Source organism: Phascolarctos cinereus, unplaced genomic scaffold, assembly GCF_003287225.1.
Source record: "Phascolarctos cinereus isolate Bilbo 61053 unplaced genomic scaffold, phaCin_HiC Scaffold_4;HRSCAF=312, whole genome shotgun sequence".
Lineage (NCBI taxonomy): Eukaryota > Metazoa > Chordata > Mammalia > Diprotodontia > Phascolarctidae > Phascolarctos > Phascolarctos cinereus.
Window position 1 is genome coordinate 314506782 of NW_027555847.1, and position 13209 is coordinate 314519990.

A 13209-nucleotide genomic window follows, 5' to 3' on the forward strand; every position below is an offset into this window, starting at 1 on the left:
CTGGCTATCCTGGTTGCCAACCCTTACAAATTAGGCCTCCTATTTACTCCAAAGGTGAGTAATGTTATACTACACAGTGCCTTTCAGGAACAATAAAGTTTAGCAGAGAAGCCAGTGAAAAGGAAACATGCATTTGTTTCTTTGAGGTCCTAGACAGTGCTGCGTGAGAGAAGAGCTGCAGAAGCCCAGACCCATGTGTCTGAGGGGATGTTGCCACAGGTGTAAGATGTTGTGGTTTCTAACATCTTACATGTGTTTCATGAAACAATACAACAAGTGTCCTTCTGTTTCTGGGCTATGGGGTTTTTTACATTTCCGGCAGCTGATGCTCTGTAGAATGGGAGCTGCCTGCAAAGTATTATTGAAAATTGCACAGAAAGAAAAGCATGCACAGAAATTAAACATAAAGATGTAACCCATGGCCCAGAGCCCTCCAGGGATTCTGAACTCACACAGACTGGGCCCTGTCCTGGGAGCTTGACCCTAGAAGGTCAGCCTTTCTTTCTTTGACTCATTAGCCCCACCCAGATCGATCTAATAAGTTCTCCAAGATAAAACTGAGGCTTAGCTTGTGTCTAGTGTGGCCCCAAATGAGTGGGGAGGCAGGGTCCCCAAATGCTGCAGAGGTGATACAATACAATACAACACAATATCCTTATTGGGTATGGGACAGGCCTTATTTCACTCCATAGAAAATTCTTAATGCACTAAGGACTTAAACGGAAACAAATACAGAAGCCTAACGCCATTAAATAGCCCGTCAGCTCTCCCCAGACAGGAACTGACCCTGCTCCCCTGAGGAGTCTCTCTTGCTACGCAGGGCAGTGTAATCTCCCCAAGATGCCTGGTCCCACTATGTGGTTTGGACTCTCCTTGAAAGGTAAACATGCTTTAGAGTTGGTTGAAAAAGCAGGTCCTGTTTTCACTGGATCTAAACTTTCCAGGTAATTCTCTGGATTTAGTCTCTAATTAAGACACTGAGTGGGAACTATACAGATTGCCTTCTTCCCTCTAAAAGGAGAAGGATGTCAGGGGCTCATCCCCCTGGAAGCTTCCGTGCCTAAACTCTCAAACTCAAGAATCCTTGAATTTGCCATTACTCACAAGGCTACTCTTATACCTGCTGAGGGAAGTCTCCCTTTTGTGCTAGAAAGTTAGATTGTGCTGCCTAGGGAATTAAAAATTCCTCTATCCCTACACAGGAAGTTAGGATTCAGAGTAGTGTCCTTAAATTTCCCTTTCAGGCTACGTGCAAACACTGTCCCACTGCCACATGGTTCAGATGTTTGATGATATTGCTACTCATGTTGGTTAGGGAAAAGAAATTCCCTATCTCCCTTTTCACTGCACTTTAGATCAGCAGGTCTCAAAATATGGTCTGAAGACCCCTAGGGGTCCCCCAAGACCTATTCCAGGGGTTTATGATGTCAAAACTATTTTCATAATAATACTAGGATGTTATTTGCCTCTTCAAATATTCCTCTATTTTCCAACTACACATCTGTATGAGGCCAGATTTTCTTCATATCCTTCAACCAAAACAACATCACAACAGACTGGCTACAGAAGCAGATAGGAGAATCCAGCTTTCTTCTATTAAGCTGGACATTAAAAAGATTTGCAAAAATATGTAAAACAATGCTACTCTTCTCACTAAATTTTGTTTGTTTTGAAAAAATGTTTATTTTTTCATAAAAATATGTTATTTATGCTAACTTATAATGGGTTTATTTTTTTTTTTAATTTAGGTAATTGGGGTTAAGTGACTTGCCCAGGGTCACACAGCTAGTAAGTGTCAAGTGTTTGGTCTGAGGTCATATTTGAACTCAGGTCCTCCTGACTTCAGGGCTGGTGCTCTATCCACTGCACCACCTAGCTGCCCCCTAGGATTAATTATTTTTTAAATGAATTAATAAATACATATTTTAAAATTTTATGTTTTAATTTCTATTTTAGTAAACATCAATAGATGTAATTCACATAAACAAAAGCTCTTTGAGGTCCTCAATAATTTTGAAGATTATAAAAAGGGTCTTAAGACCAAACATTTTGAAAACCACTGTATTAGATAAAGGCACAAGGGAATGAATTCGAGAGTTCCAAAGTGAAAGACCAATTTATGTTCATAGGCAAAAAGAGAGAGTGGCTGATTCTTCAGGAAGCCAATCACTAAGGAGTTCCTTGAGTCCCATCAGTTTGATTGGGAGAGTCTTTAGTTTAATCAGGGATTAACAATGTGTGAGACTCCTTACAGGCAGGAACTGTCTTACTTTTGTATTTTTATTCACTTAAAAATGTGTTTCCTATATTTTATTGGCAGGAAGACTCTTTAGTTTGACCAGGGTCTAACAATGACCTGTGTCATATAATTTCACTGGGTTATTTTGAGGAAACTGCTTAATTAGATCAGGGACTCCCATGATCAACATCTCTTTAAATTGCAATGAAATGCCCCTCTTATCCTGCCCTCTTTCCATACCCACTATAGAAGCCCAAGTGTCCTTCCAGAGAAAGCTCAAATGCCACTTTCTATATGAAGCCTTTCATAATGCTCTTCATGACTGGTGCCCTTCCTTGAAATCATCCTGTGGCCATTTTGTGTAAATCTATATAGGTATATGTTTTCTCCCCTGATAGAATGGAGAATATACCACACTCCGTCTCTTGACTCCATGCCTCTTCATCACCTTGAATGCTTTCCCTTCCCATCTCAACTTCTTGCTTCCCTGGTTTCCTTCAAATCTCAGCCCAAAACCCATCTTCCCCAAGAGATCTTTTATGGTTTCTCTCCTCCCCCACCCTTCATTGCCTTCCCTCTGAGATTATCTCTCATTTTCACATTGTCTACATCTTATATGTCTGTATCTTATCTAATTGTTTGCATGTTTCCTCCCCCATTAGAATGTGAGATCCTTGAGGACAAGAACTGTTTAATTCTGGTTTTGTGTCCTCTGTGCCAGGCACAGTGGCTGGCACTTAGAAGGGGCTTAATAAAAGTTTATTGACTAATTGATTGATTAATTGATCAAAGAAGACTTCGGGAACATGATCATTGCCTTCAAGCATTTGAAGGGCAGTCATATGGAAGAAGCATTAGATTTGTTTTGGTTGGTCCCCAAAGGGCAGGACTGGGAGTAATGATTGAAAGTTGCAGAGGCAGATTTAAGTTTGATTTAAGAAAAAAAAATCCTAACAATTATAGTTAATCAAAAGTGGAATGGGCTTCCTTCAGAGTAATTAGGGTTCTTCTCACTAGATAGAAGTCTTCAAGCCTGGTTAGATGGCCATTGGTCCAGCCTGTCTAAAGGATGTTCTTTTTCAGTTAGGATTTGCCCTAGATGGCTGCAGAAGTTTCTTCTAATGCTTGAGATTCTGGGATTCCAAGGGTAATTCAATTCAATAAACATTTGCTAAGTACCTACTTTGTGCAAAGCATGGGCTCCATTAATTCTTACAACTTGAAGGGATAAAGGTTCATTTGTACCTTCCAAGCCTTGGATTCACTCTGAAAATTCTCAAATTGAAATAATTATGCCATCTCACCCTTGAAACCAGGGCCATTATTCAGTCTATTTCTTATTTATTAAGCAGTGATGGTGTTTTCAGAGCTCAGGATGGTTCACTGAAATATATGATCCTCGTGAAGGTTTCCAGTTAGAGTTACACAGACAATACTAATCAGGCATAAAACATTCCAGATGAAAATGTGGTTAATTCTCTGAGGGTTAAAGTTCCTAACTTTTTCCTTGTTATTCTCCATTGGGGAGGACAGCCACCGAAAGCTTTCCTGAAAGAAATGAGGCTTTCAGGAAGTAGTTGGAAACAGGCTCACCCATAGGAATATGCTGATTTACGAAACTAGGGCTCATGTGAAGGGATGGAGGAGGGGGAGACCAAACTTAGAAGGGGAGTGGCAGACAGAACTGAGAGAACAAATAAAAGAGCAAAGAGGTACAAGAAATGGAGTAGCACAGAAGTAGTATAAAACCTTGGGAATAGAAGAAATCTTGAGAAGCCATCCAATGCTCCTATCCCCTTCAGTTAGGGGTCATGATATTTTTCTCACTGATCCTAGAATTTCATCTCATTCATAAAGTTTTCCTGCTTGAATTAGAAGAGGAATATTGGACATCTATTAAGCAATATTTATTCAACAGAGGTAACATATTACAATAGAAAAAGCAGGAGATCTGAAGTCAGAGGACTTGAGTTCAAATCCCACCTTGTATATTTACTGCCTGTGTGACCTTGGGAAAATCATGCAACCTCCTGAACCTAAGTTTTCTCATCTGTGATATGAGTAGGTAAGACTAAATGGCCTTGGAGGTCCCTTCCAGCTCTAGATATATAATTAAGACCTCTCTGGAAATCACTGTGCTAGGAACTGCTGGGGGATATAAAAAATGTGTTAAATCATTGATCCTTCTAACAAGAGCTTGATGGATGTCAAATTCCAAAAGCTCCTTCCTCATTGCCTTTAACTTGTATAAAAATATATGTTTTTGATCATGTGCACTTCTTTTTTGAGATTTTTACTTTTTGTTCACTTGCCCTTTACATGTTCATATTCATTTTGATTGTGTACTTTACAAATTTGAATTGCTCTGAACATCACAAAGAATGATAGCACAAGCAGTTAGGCTCTTAACTAATGGAAACAGAGGCAGAAGAATAAAATAAGAACAAGAAAGAATGAAAAAGCATTTATTAAATGCATACTGTATTCCACACATTGTGCTAAATGTTGGAAATAAAGATATAAAAAGGAGATGTTTCCTGCCCTCAAAGAGATCACATCTTAAAGTGGAGAGAAAACATAAATATGTTGGATTGTGTGAATTTGCTCTCACTCAGTTGCCAATCAATGCATCTCAGGAAGGAGAAGGAAAAGGAGGAGGAGGAACGGGAGATGGAGGAGGAAGAGAAGATGGAGGAGGAGGAAGTGCAGGAAAATAAAGAAAGAAGAAAAGAAAGAAAGAAAAAGAGGGAGGAAGGGAGGAAAGAAGGGGAAGAGAATGAGGAAAGGAAGAAAGGAAAGAAGGAAGAAAAAAGGCAGAAAAACAAAAAGAAAGAAAAAGGGAGGAGGAGGAGGAAATGGTGATAACAATGGCATGGCCCACAGCCTCCCTGGGTGATTCATTCCAATGACCAAAATCCCTCTCATTCTTGGTAAATTCTTCATTACATGTTCTGCCTATTTCACAGAGTTTTGTGAGGATCAAATGAAATAATGTATGTAACCATAAAGCACTATATAAATGTCAACTCTTATTTAACACAAATCCCTTGAGGCTAAAGTTCTAAGCCTATCTCATTTTGGTCAATTCCCAGTGAGAACTACATGCAGCTGGTTGCCATCTTCTGTGGAAGAACTTTTCTTATACTTAAGACTGGCATTAAATCACCCCTTTCCATCTTCTCTTCTCCAGGTTGAGTAATCCTTATTCCTTTGATTTTTTTCCTCTCAGGTCTTGTTTTCCAAGTTGTTAATCTCCTTTCCAGCTCCCTTCTGACCCATCTCCAACTTTACCACATTCCTCTTAAGTTGTGGAGCCCAGAAATGCACCCCTGGTGTTGGCTCAGAATCAAACCAGCCTCTAGGCACTGGGGACAGAGCATTCTTGCAATTGTTAAATCATGTCTGAGGTATTTTTCATGTATAATAATATGTATTATAATTATCTTTGTGTCTTATCTCCCTTCTGACTGTAAGCTCTATGAGGACAAGAATTTCAAGTAGAGGTGGAAAGGAAAGAGAGCCCCACATAGGCTGTGCATGTAGAATAATGAATGGGGAAGAAACAGAAGCAAGATTTTCTCCAGAAATACCCAATGAGGGAAAGGGATTGGCAGGCTAGTAACAAAAAAAAAGGGTGATGGAAAAGAGCGAATTCCTTCTGAGAGGATCGTGTTCTGTACACAGTAGGTACTAAAAATGTTAGTTGAACAGAATTGAATTGAATGTTCATTAAGCCTTGCATCCGAACAATCAAATGTGTTCTTTTCACCAATGTTTCTTTTATCACTAATAAAAATAGACTGCTCATCCCTTCCTTTCATCTGCCATATCTAGAGGGAGTCTCTCTTCTGTTTCCACTTCTTTTGTCATTCTAAATGCAAAGCCTATGGTGGGGTTCCCTTTCTTTTCCACATCTACATGGAGGTGATGCTCTCATCTTCCCAATTAGTTAAGGGTGGCATTCAAAGTTCTTCACAACCAGGACTTTCTAACCCTTGCTCATCCCCATCTACTCTGCAATCCAGACCCTAGTCTCTTTGACATTCCTCAAACAAGACACTCCATCTCTAGACTCGGTGTATTTCCTTCGTGCCTGGAATGTTCTTCCTCCTCATCTCTACCTCCTGCCTTCCTTGGCTTCCTTCAAGTCCTAACTAAAGTCTCACCTTCTATGAGAAACTTTTCAGGACACCCCTTAGTGCTACTGCTTTCCTTCTGCTGGTGATCTCCAACATATCCTATGTTTATCTTGTTTGTACATAACTGTTTGCCTCTCATCTCCTCCATTAGATAGTGAGTTCCTTGAGAGCAGAGATTCTTCATGCTTGGCACAACGCCTAACACATAGAAGCTTTCAAAAGACATATTGACTGACTGAGTGAACCAAGGCTAACATTTTTCAAACAATAAGTAGACAAAAGATATGGGGAAACAGTTTTCAAAAGAAAAAAGCAAATAATAAACAGCCACATGGAGGGGGAGAAATAGTATAAATTGAAGCAACTCTAAGATTTTACCTCACAATAAGCGAAATGACAAAGATAAGAAAAAGAGAATAAATTTTGGAAGGGATATGGGAAGACAGATTACTAATACATTATTGGTGGAATTATGAATTGAATGACTGTTCTAGAAATCAATTCTTTGACCCTGTGATCCCACTACTAAGCATATATACCCCAAGGAAGTCAAACATAGAAAGAAAATTCTATATATACCAAGATAATAATAATATTTGTTGTAGTAGAAAAAACCTAGAAACAAAGAAGTGCCCAGCTTTTGGAAAATAGCTGAACAAATCAGAGTAGCCATGTAATGTCATATTATTTGACTGGTTAGAATCCATGCTCTGCCATTTAGTACCTGTGTGACCTTGGGTAATTGACTTGGTCTCCCTGGGCCTCATTTTTCTTATCTGTAGAACAAGGGGGTTGAATTAGATGGCTTCTCAGGTACCTTCAGGCTCTAAGCCGATGATTCTACAGTCTACAAATGATCACTCTGAAGAAATCAAAGAAACATGGAAAGACTTGATGGAATGAGGCAGAACAAAGAAAGCAGAACCAAGAGCTCAACATATACAATTGCCACAACAATGTTAATGAAAACCACATTAAAAGTTATCAGAATAGGGGGCAGCTAGGTGTCGCAGTGGATAGAGCACTGGTCCTGAAGTCAGGAGGACCTGAGTTCAAATCCGACCTCAGACTAAACACTTGACAGTTACTAGCTGTGTGACCCTGGGCAAGTTACTTAACCCCAATTGCCCAAAAATTAAAAAAAAAAAGTTATCAGAATTGAAATTTGATGTAATGACCAATGTTGGTCCTGAAAGACCAATGGTGAAATATGTGTTACATGCCCTAGCCAATGCAGTTGTTATTTGCTTTTGCTTAATTGTTTTATTTTGTTATAAGGGAAGGCTTTGGGGAGGAGAGGAGGTTACTAAAAAGTTACTGTGTAGTATAAAAACTGAATGGAATTGATAAAATATTTTAAAATTATAGGGTTTTCTTGAACAATTCAGGCTTGTTTATTGTTCCCTTTTAAAAATTACAATATTTGTCCCTTCCCAAGGGAAATGTTTTGCCTAAATTGATGAGAAATCAGAATTTTAGATAAATGGAAGGAAATTATATTTGCTTTTAAAATCAAAATCCCCCTTTTAAAAGAAAAACAACTTTGATTTGGTTTTTCCGCCTTCTTCCTAGTAATAATCAAAATTGGTAAAGTAATAAATTTGCTTGGCATTTTAAAAAATGTAACTAAAGAATTCTCTTCTTTCAGCATAAATGTATAAATTTATCAGAGAAAATATGGCCTCTGGTAGATCTCCCAAGTTACAACTATCTCCATTCTCTTTGGAATTGATGTCTTTCTTTATTCTGCACCAAGGACGGTGCCTGAAACTGGTATCCAGAGAAACCATCTCTGAATTGAAAGTTTATCCTTCATCCAAAGCAACCCAAAATGCTTCAGAACCATGGATTAATGTCAACTGCTTTCCCACTGTGTTACTGAACGTAACAATAAGCTAACCACTTCTTTTAACTCTTGAGCAATGTTCTTACTTCTGGGGAAACTTTCTGTAGTACAACTTCAACTCAGCTTATAAAAACCACTTTCCTCCCATTACCTCCATCAAAGCTTGGGCTTGGGGGTAAGGATTAAGAAGGAGGGAGAGGTTCAGACCCCTGATTTCATTGATATATATGCAATTAATATGGTTTGCATAGCTTAAAAAGGTTTTTTGTTTGTTTTTTGCTTTAAATGTCTGTCTAATTTAATGGAATTAACTAAATTATTGCATAGTTTCTAATTCTGCTTGGTCAATGTAGATATAGCCTAAATGCTATAGTTATAGGTGAAATTGAATTACTCAGATGGAACTTAACAACTCAAGTGGATGGTCCTTCACAGTTCTCTGCAGAAATATATATTACTTTTTTATTAAAAAAAACTTTTAAAAATCTTTTATTGTGAAGAACACAAAAATTAATTCCTCCTTTTTACCCCTCCACCCTGAACTTTGAGTATTTAATACTGAACTTTTATATTTGAATCCTAAAAATTCACAAATTCCCCAAAAAGAAAACCTAGAAAAGGGAATAGATGATAGCAACTAATTTAATTATTAATAGTTTCTTGTTTGTTCTCTTTTCTTTAAATCTCTAATCTACAACATTTTTCCCAAGTAAAGAAAATTTTATTGGCTTGATTTAAAGATGTGTCGGTGTTTCTCAGGATTTTGTTTTTTGTTTTTGTTTTGTTTTTAACTGATGGGGCTGTTTTCTATTCAGCTGAACTGTTTATTTAAGTTAAGTTCCTCCCCAGGTAGCTATGAAAATGAATTAGGTCTGGTGTTCTCTTCCAAGCTGCTATGGTACAATGATCGTCTGATCCATAGCATGGAAAGCCAGTGTGGGATGCTCCATCTGATGGGTTGTATAATCCACTATTAAATTTTAACGACTCCAAAAGGGGGGGGAGGGGCAGTGTTTATTGAGTGTTAACAGCAGTGAGGTGGGGTTGAACTCCCAGAACAAAATAAAAAACACACAGTAGGAGGCTCACAGGAAATCCTGTGGCTGGATCACAGAATAAAGAAGAGAACAATGATGGTGGCAAGATGCTGAGGTCAGTAAGTGAGATGTCAGTCACTACTCACTATATAAACAGGCAACAGAGGTATTTTGCATGGAATTGTGAAACTGGACTTGATTTCCTTGTGCAAAAAGGAAAAACACCTGGGTCACTCCACTTTGACCACACTATCCACCACTGAATTTTTTTTAATTAATTTTTTGTAGTGAACTAAAATTTATTTAATCTTCCTGCTACCCCTTGGCTCACTGGGGAAAAAAGAAAAACAAATTGCAACAAATATGCATAGTCAAGCAAAACACATTCCCTCACTGGCAAAAATATGTCTCATTTTGCACACAGGGTTCATCAACTCTCAGTAAGGAGGTCAATAGCATGCTTTATCATTGGTCCTCTGGAATTGCGGATACTCGCTGCATTGACCAAAGTTCTTATAGCTTTCAATGTTGTTTATTTTCACAGTATTGTTCTGTAAATTGTTCTTGTTCTGCCCCTTTTACTCCACTCAATCCATATGTCTTTCCATGTCTCTTTGAAATCATCTATTTACTCATTTCTTATAGCACAATAACGTTCCATTCTATTTATATACAATTTGTTCAGCCATTCCCCAATTGATGGACATCCCCTTAGCTTCTAGTTTTTTACCACCACAGAAAGAGCCTCTGGGGCAGCTAGGTGGTGCAGTATACAGAGCACTGGCCCTGGAGTCAGGAGGACCTGAGTTCAAATCCGACCTCAGACCAAACACTTAACGCTACTAGCTATGTGACCCTGGCAAATCACTTAACCCCAATTGCCAAAAAAAAAAAAAGACCTTCTATAAATATTTTCATACATATAGGACTTTTTCCCATTTCTTTGATCTCTATGGGCTATGGACCTAGCAGTGGCATAACTAGATCAAAGGGTATAAACTCTTCAGTAATTTTTTTGTGTATAATTTCCAACTGCTTTCCGCAAGGGTTGTATTCAATTGCCACTCTACCCAAAGATACCCAAAGTGCATCAGTGTGCCTAGGTGTGAGGTAGAATCTCACTATTGCCTTAATTGTCATTTCTCTAATTATTAGCAATTTGGAGTTTTGGGGTTTTTTTTAATATGGTTATTGATAGCTTAGGTTTCTTCCCTTGACAACTACCTGTTTATATCCTAATTTATCAATTAGGGAATAGCTCTTATTTGAATCAGTTCCTAATGTATCTTGGAAATGAGATCTTTAGCACAGAAACTTGTTGTCAAGATTTTTCACCCATGGTTAATTGTTTTTATTTTAATCTTAACTTCATTGGGTTGTTTTGTCAAAACCTTCTTAATTTTATGTAATTAAGATTATCCTCTCTATTCTTTGGTCATGAACTTTTCTTCAATCCATAGATCTGATGGATAAATTTTTCTCTATTTCTCTCTTCTGTTTTTCATGTGGCCTTTTGTATCTAGTTCATATATTCATTTGGAGTTTATATATACCAAGGTATAAGGTGTGAGGTGTTGGTCTAAATTTAATTTCTTTCATATTATAAGCCCCTGAGAAGCACCGCAGAAGACCCTTTCCCCCAAGATGGTGCTGAAAGCGAAGAAGGAAGTGGTTGTCCCCCCCAAGACAGAAGCTAAGTCCAAGGCCTTAAAAGCCAAGAAGGCGGTGCTGAAGGGTGTTCACAGCCACAAAAAGAAGAAGACCCAAACATCTCCCACATTCCGGCGACCCTAGACACTAAGACTTCAACAGCAGCCCAAATACCCCAGGAAAAGTGCCCCTCGGAGGAACAAGCTTGACTGCTATGCCATCATTAAGTTTCCCTTGACCACTGAGTCCACTATGAAGAAGATTGAGGACAACAACACGCTGGTTTTCATTGTGGATGTCAAGGCCAGCAAGCATCAGATCAAGCAGGCTGTCAAGAAGCTCTATGACATTGACATGGCTAAGGTCAACACACTGATTCGGCCCAATGGAGAGAAGAAGGCCTATGTCCAACTTGTTCCAGACTGTGATGCTTTAGATGTTGCCAACAAAATTGGAATCATCTAAACTGTGTCCAGCTGTCTTACTCTACCTACGATAAAAAAAGTTTTCCGGTAAAAAAAAAATTTCTTTCATATTGCTATCCAATTTTCCCAGCAGTTTTTGTTCAATAATGAGTCCTTATCTCAGTAGCTGGGTCTTTGTGTTTATTGAACACAAGACTATTAAGTTCTTTCATTTCTCTTTGTGGTGTACCTAATCTGTTCCACTAATTGATCTCTCTATTTTTTAACCAATACTAACTTGTTTTGAGAATTAGTGCTTTGTGGTATAGTTGGAAATCTGGTACTTCTAAGTCTACTTTATTCCCACTTTTTTTTCATTATTTCTCCTGAAATTGTTAACTTTTTTGCCTCTGTGAATTCTTTTAAGCCTAATAAGGTAACTGTTTGGTAATTTGGTTGCTATGGCATTGAATAGGTAAATTAATTCGGTGGTATTGACATTCTATCAGTGAGTAATTAATACTTCTTTTATTTAGGTCCATCTTTACAAATGGTTTATAGGTGTATTCATACAGTACTTGTCTGATATAACTGAATTAACTCCAGATACAAAAAATTTTACTTTGACTCTATGTGTTAGTCTAAAAAATGGAAGTCTTGAGATATATCATGAAAACTAATATCCATCCTCTATAGATCACCTTCGGAAGAGCTCCATTTAATATAATTAAGTTTTAAAATCATAACATTTACTGAAGTCTCTAAAGATCACATACCAGTACATTTTAATAGTGACATGTTGACACCTGCCCCCTCCCTCTCACTAAACATGCTCTGATGTTCTCTGAGGACAAATAACCAGCAGGCCTAGTTCTCTGACTTTGCTGAATGCTTCCCAACTTAAGGCTTTCTGTACCAATAAATAAATACTAACAGGTAAAAACTAGAAAGTTGCCCAAATGTTATTATCACTGATTATAAGCCATTGTGTGCAGTACTGAGTTACATTTTGCTTTGCTGACTAAATACCTTGACAGTTAAAACGACTATGTTGAAATTCACAGGGATTAAATAGACTAGAATGCATTCATTCTATACTTAATCTAAAGGAGAGGAGATTTGGTTCAAATGCTGACTATCAGCATGTCAGGAAATGTTTTCTTCAACTAAGTAATCGCATATTAGAGTTAACTCTGTGCCAGAAAAATAAACAATATATCTTTCATGAACACATAGTATATGTTGTATAAAAACTTTTATTTTCTGGGAGGCTGCTCTTGGAATTTATACATATAATGAGATCAGAGCTGGGAAAATCCTGTTTTCTGTAGCATTTCATGGATTTGGAAGCTTTAAGAGAGAACCTTATGACATGGTATGAATGAGAGAGTTCTTTGAACAGAGTACATGGACCCACAGAGAATTTCTTTCCTACAAAGTCACTAAACTCCTAGGTATCCTGGCTTCAGTGTTTTAGGATATTTCTATTAGACCTTAAGCTGAATTGCCTGAGGATTTAACTCCTGACTATATTTTTGCATATAACATGTCCTGATATGCTGACAGTCAGCATTTAAATCAAATCTCTCAGACATCGCCTCATTTTCCACCCAGCTGCACTCATTTTAGACTTCTTTAGCTTCTCTACCTAGCCAGCTCCAGGTACTTTCTCTTCTTCTCTTTTCTGTTTTCTTTTGTGTATGGTCTTCCCTCATTAGACTGTAAGTTTCTTGAGGGCAGGAATTACCTTTTTTTATTATATGTGCACTTCCAGTGCTTAGCATAGTACCCAGTACAGAGTAGACATAATAAATGTTTATTGACTATTGACTTCATTGGTAGGGAAAATTAACTGGATCTTCAAAATAGACATTTTATTGCCATAGCCCATGTA

General features: G+C 37.9%; 1 pseudogene; it reads left to right on the forward strand.

Moving 5' to 3' along the window:
• Positions 1-10878: 10878 nt before the first annotated feature.
• Positions 10879-11412, forward strand: LOC110216618 (large ribosomal subunit protein uL23 pseudogene; annotated as a pseudogene).
• Positions 11413-13209: the final 1797 nt, after the last annotated feature.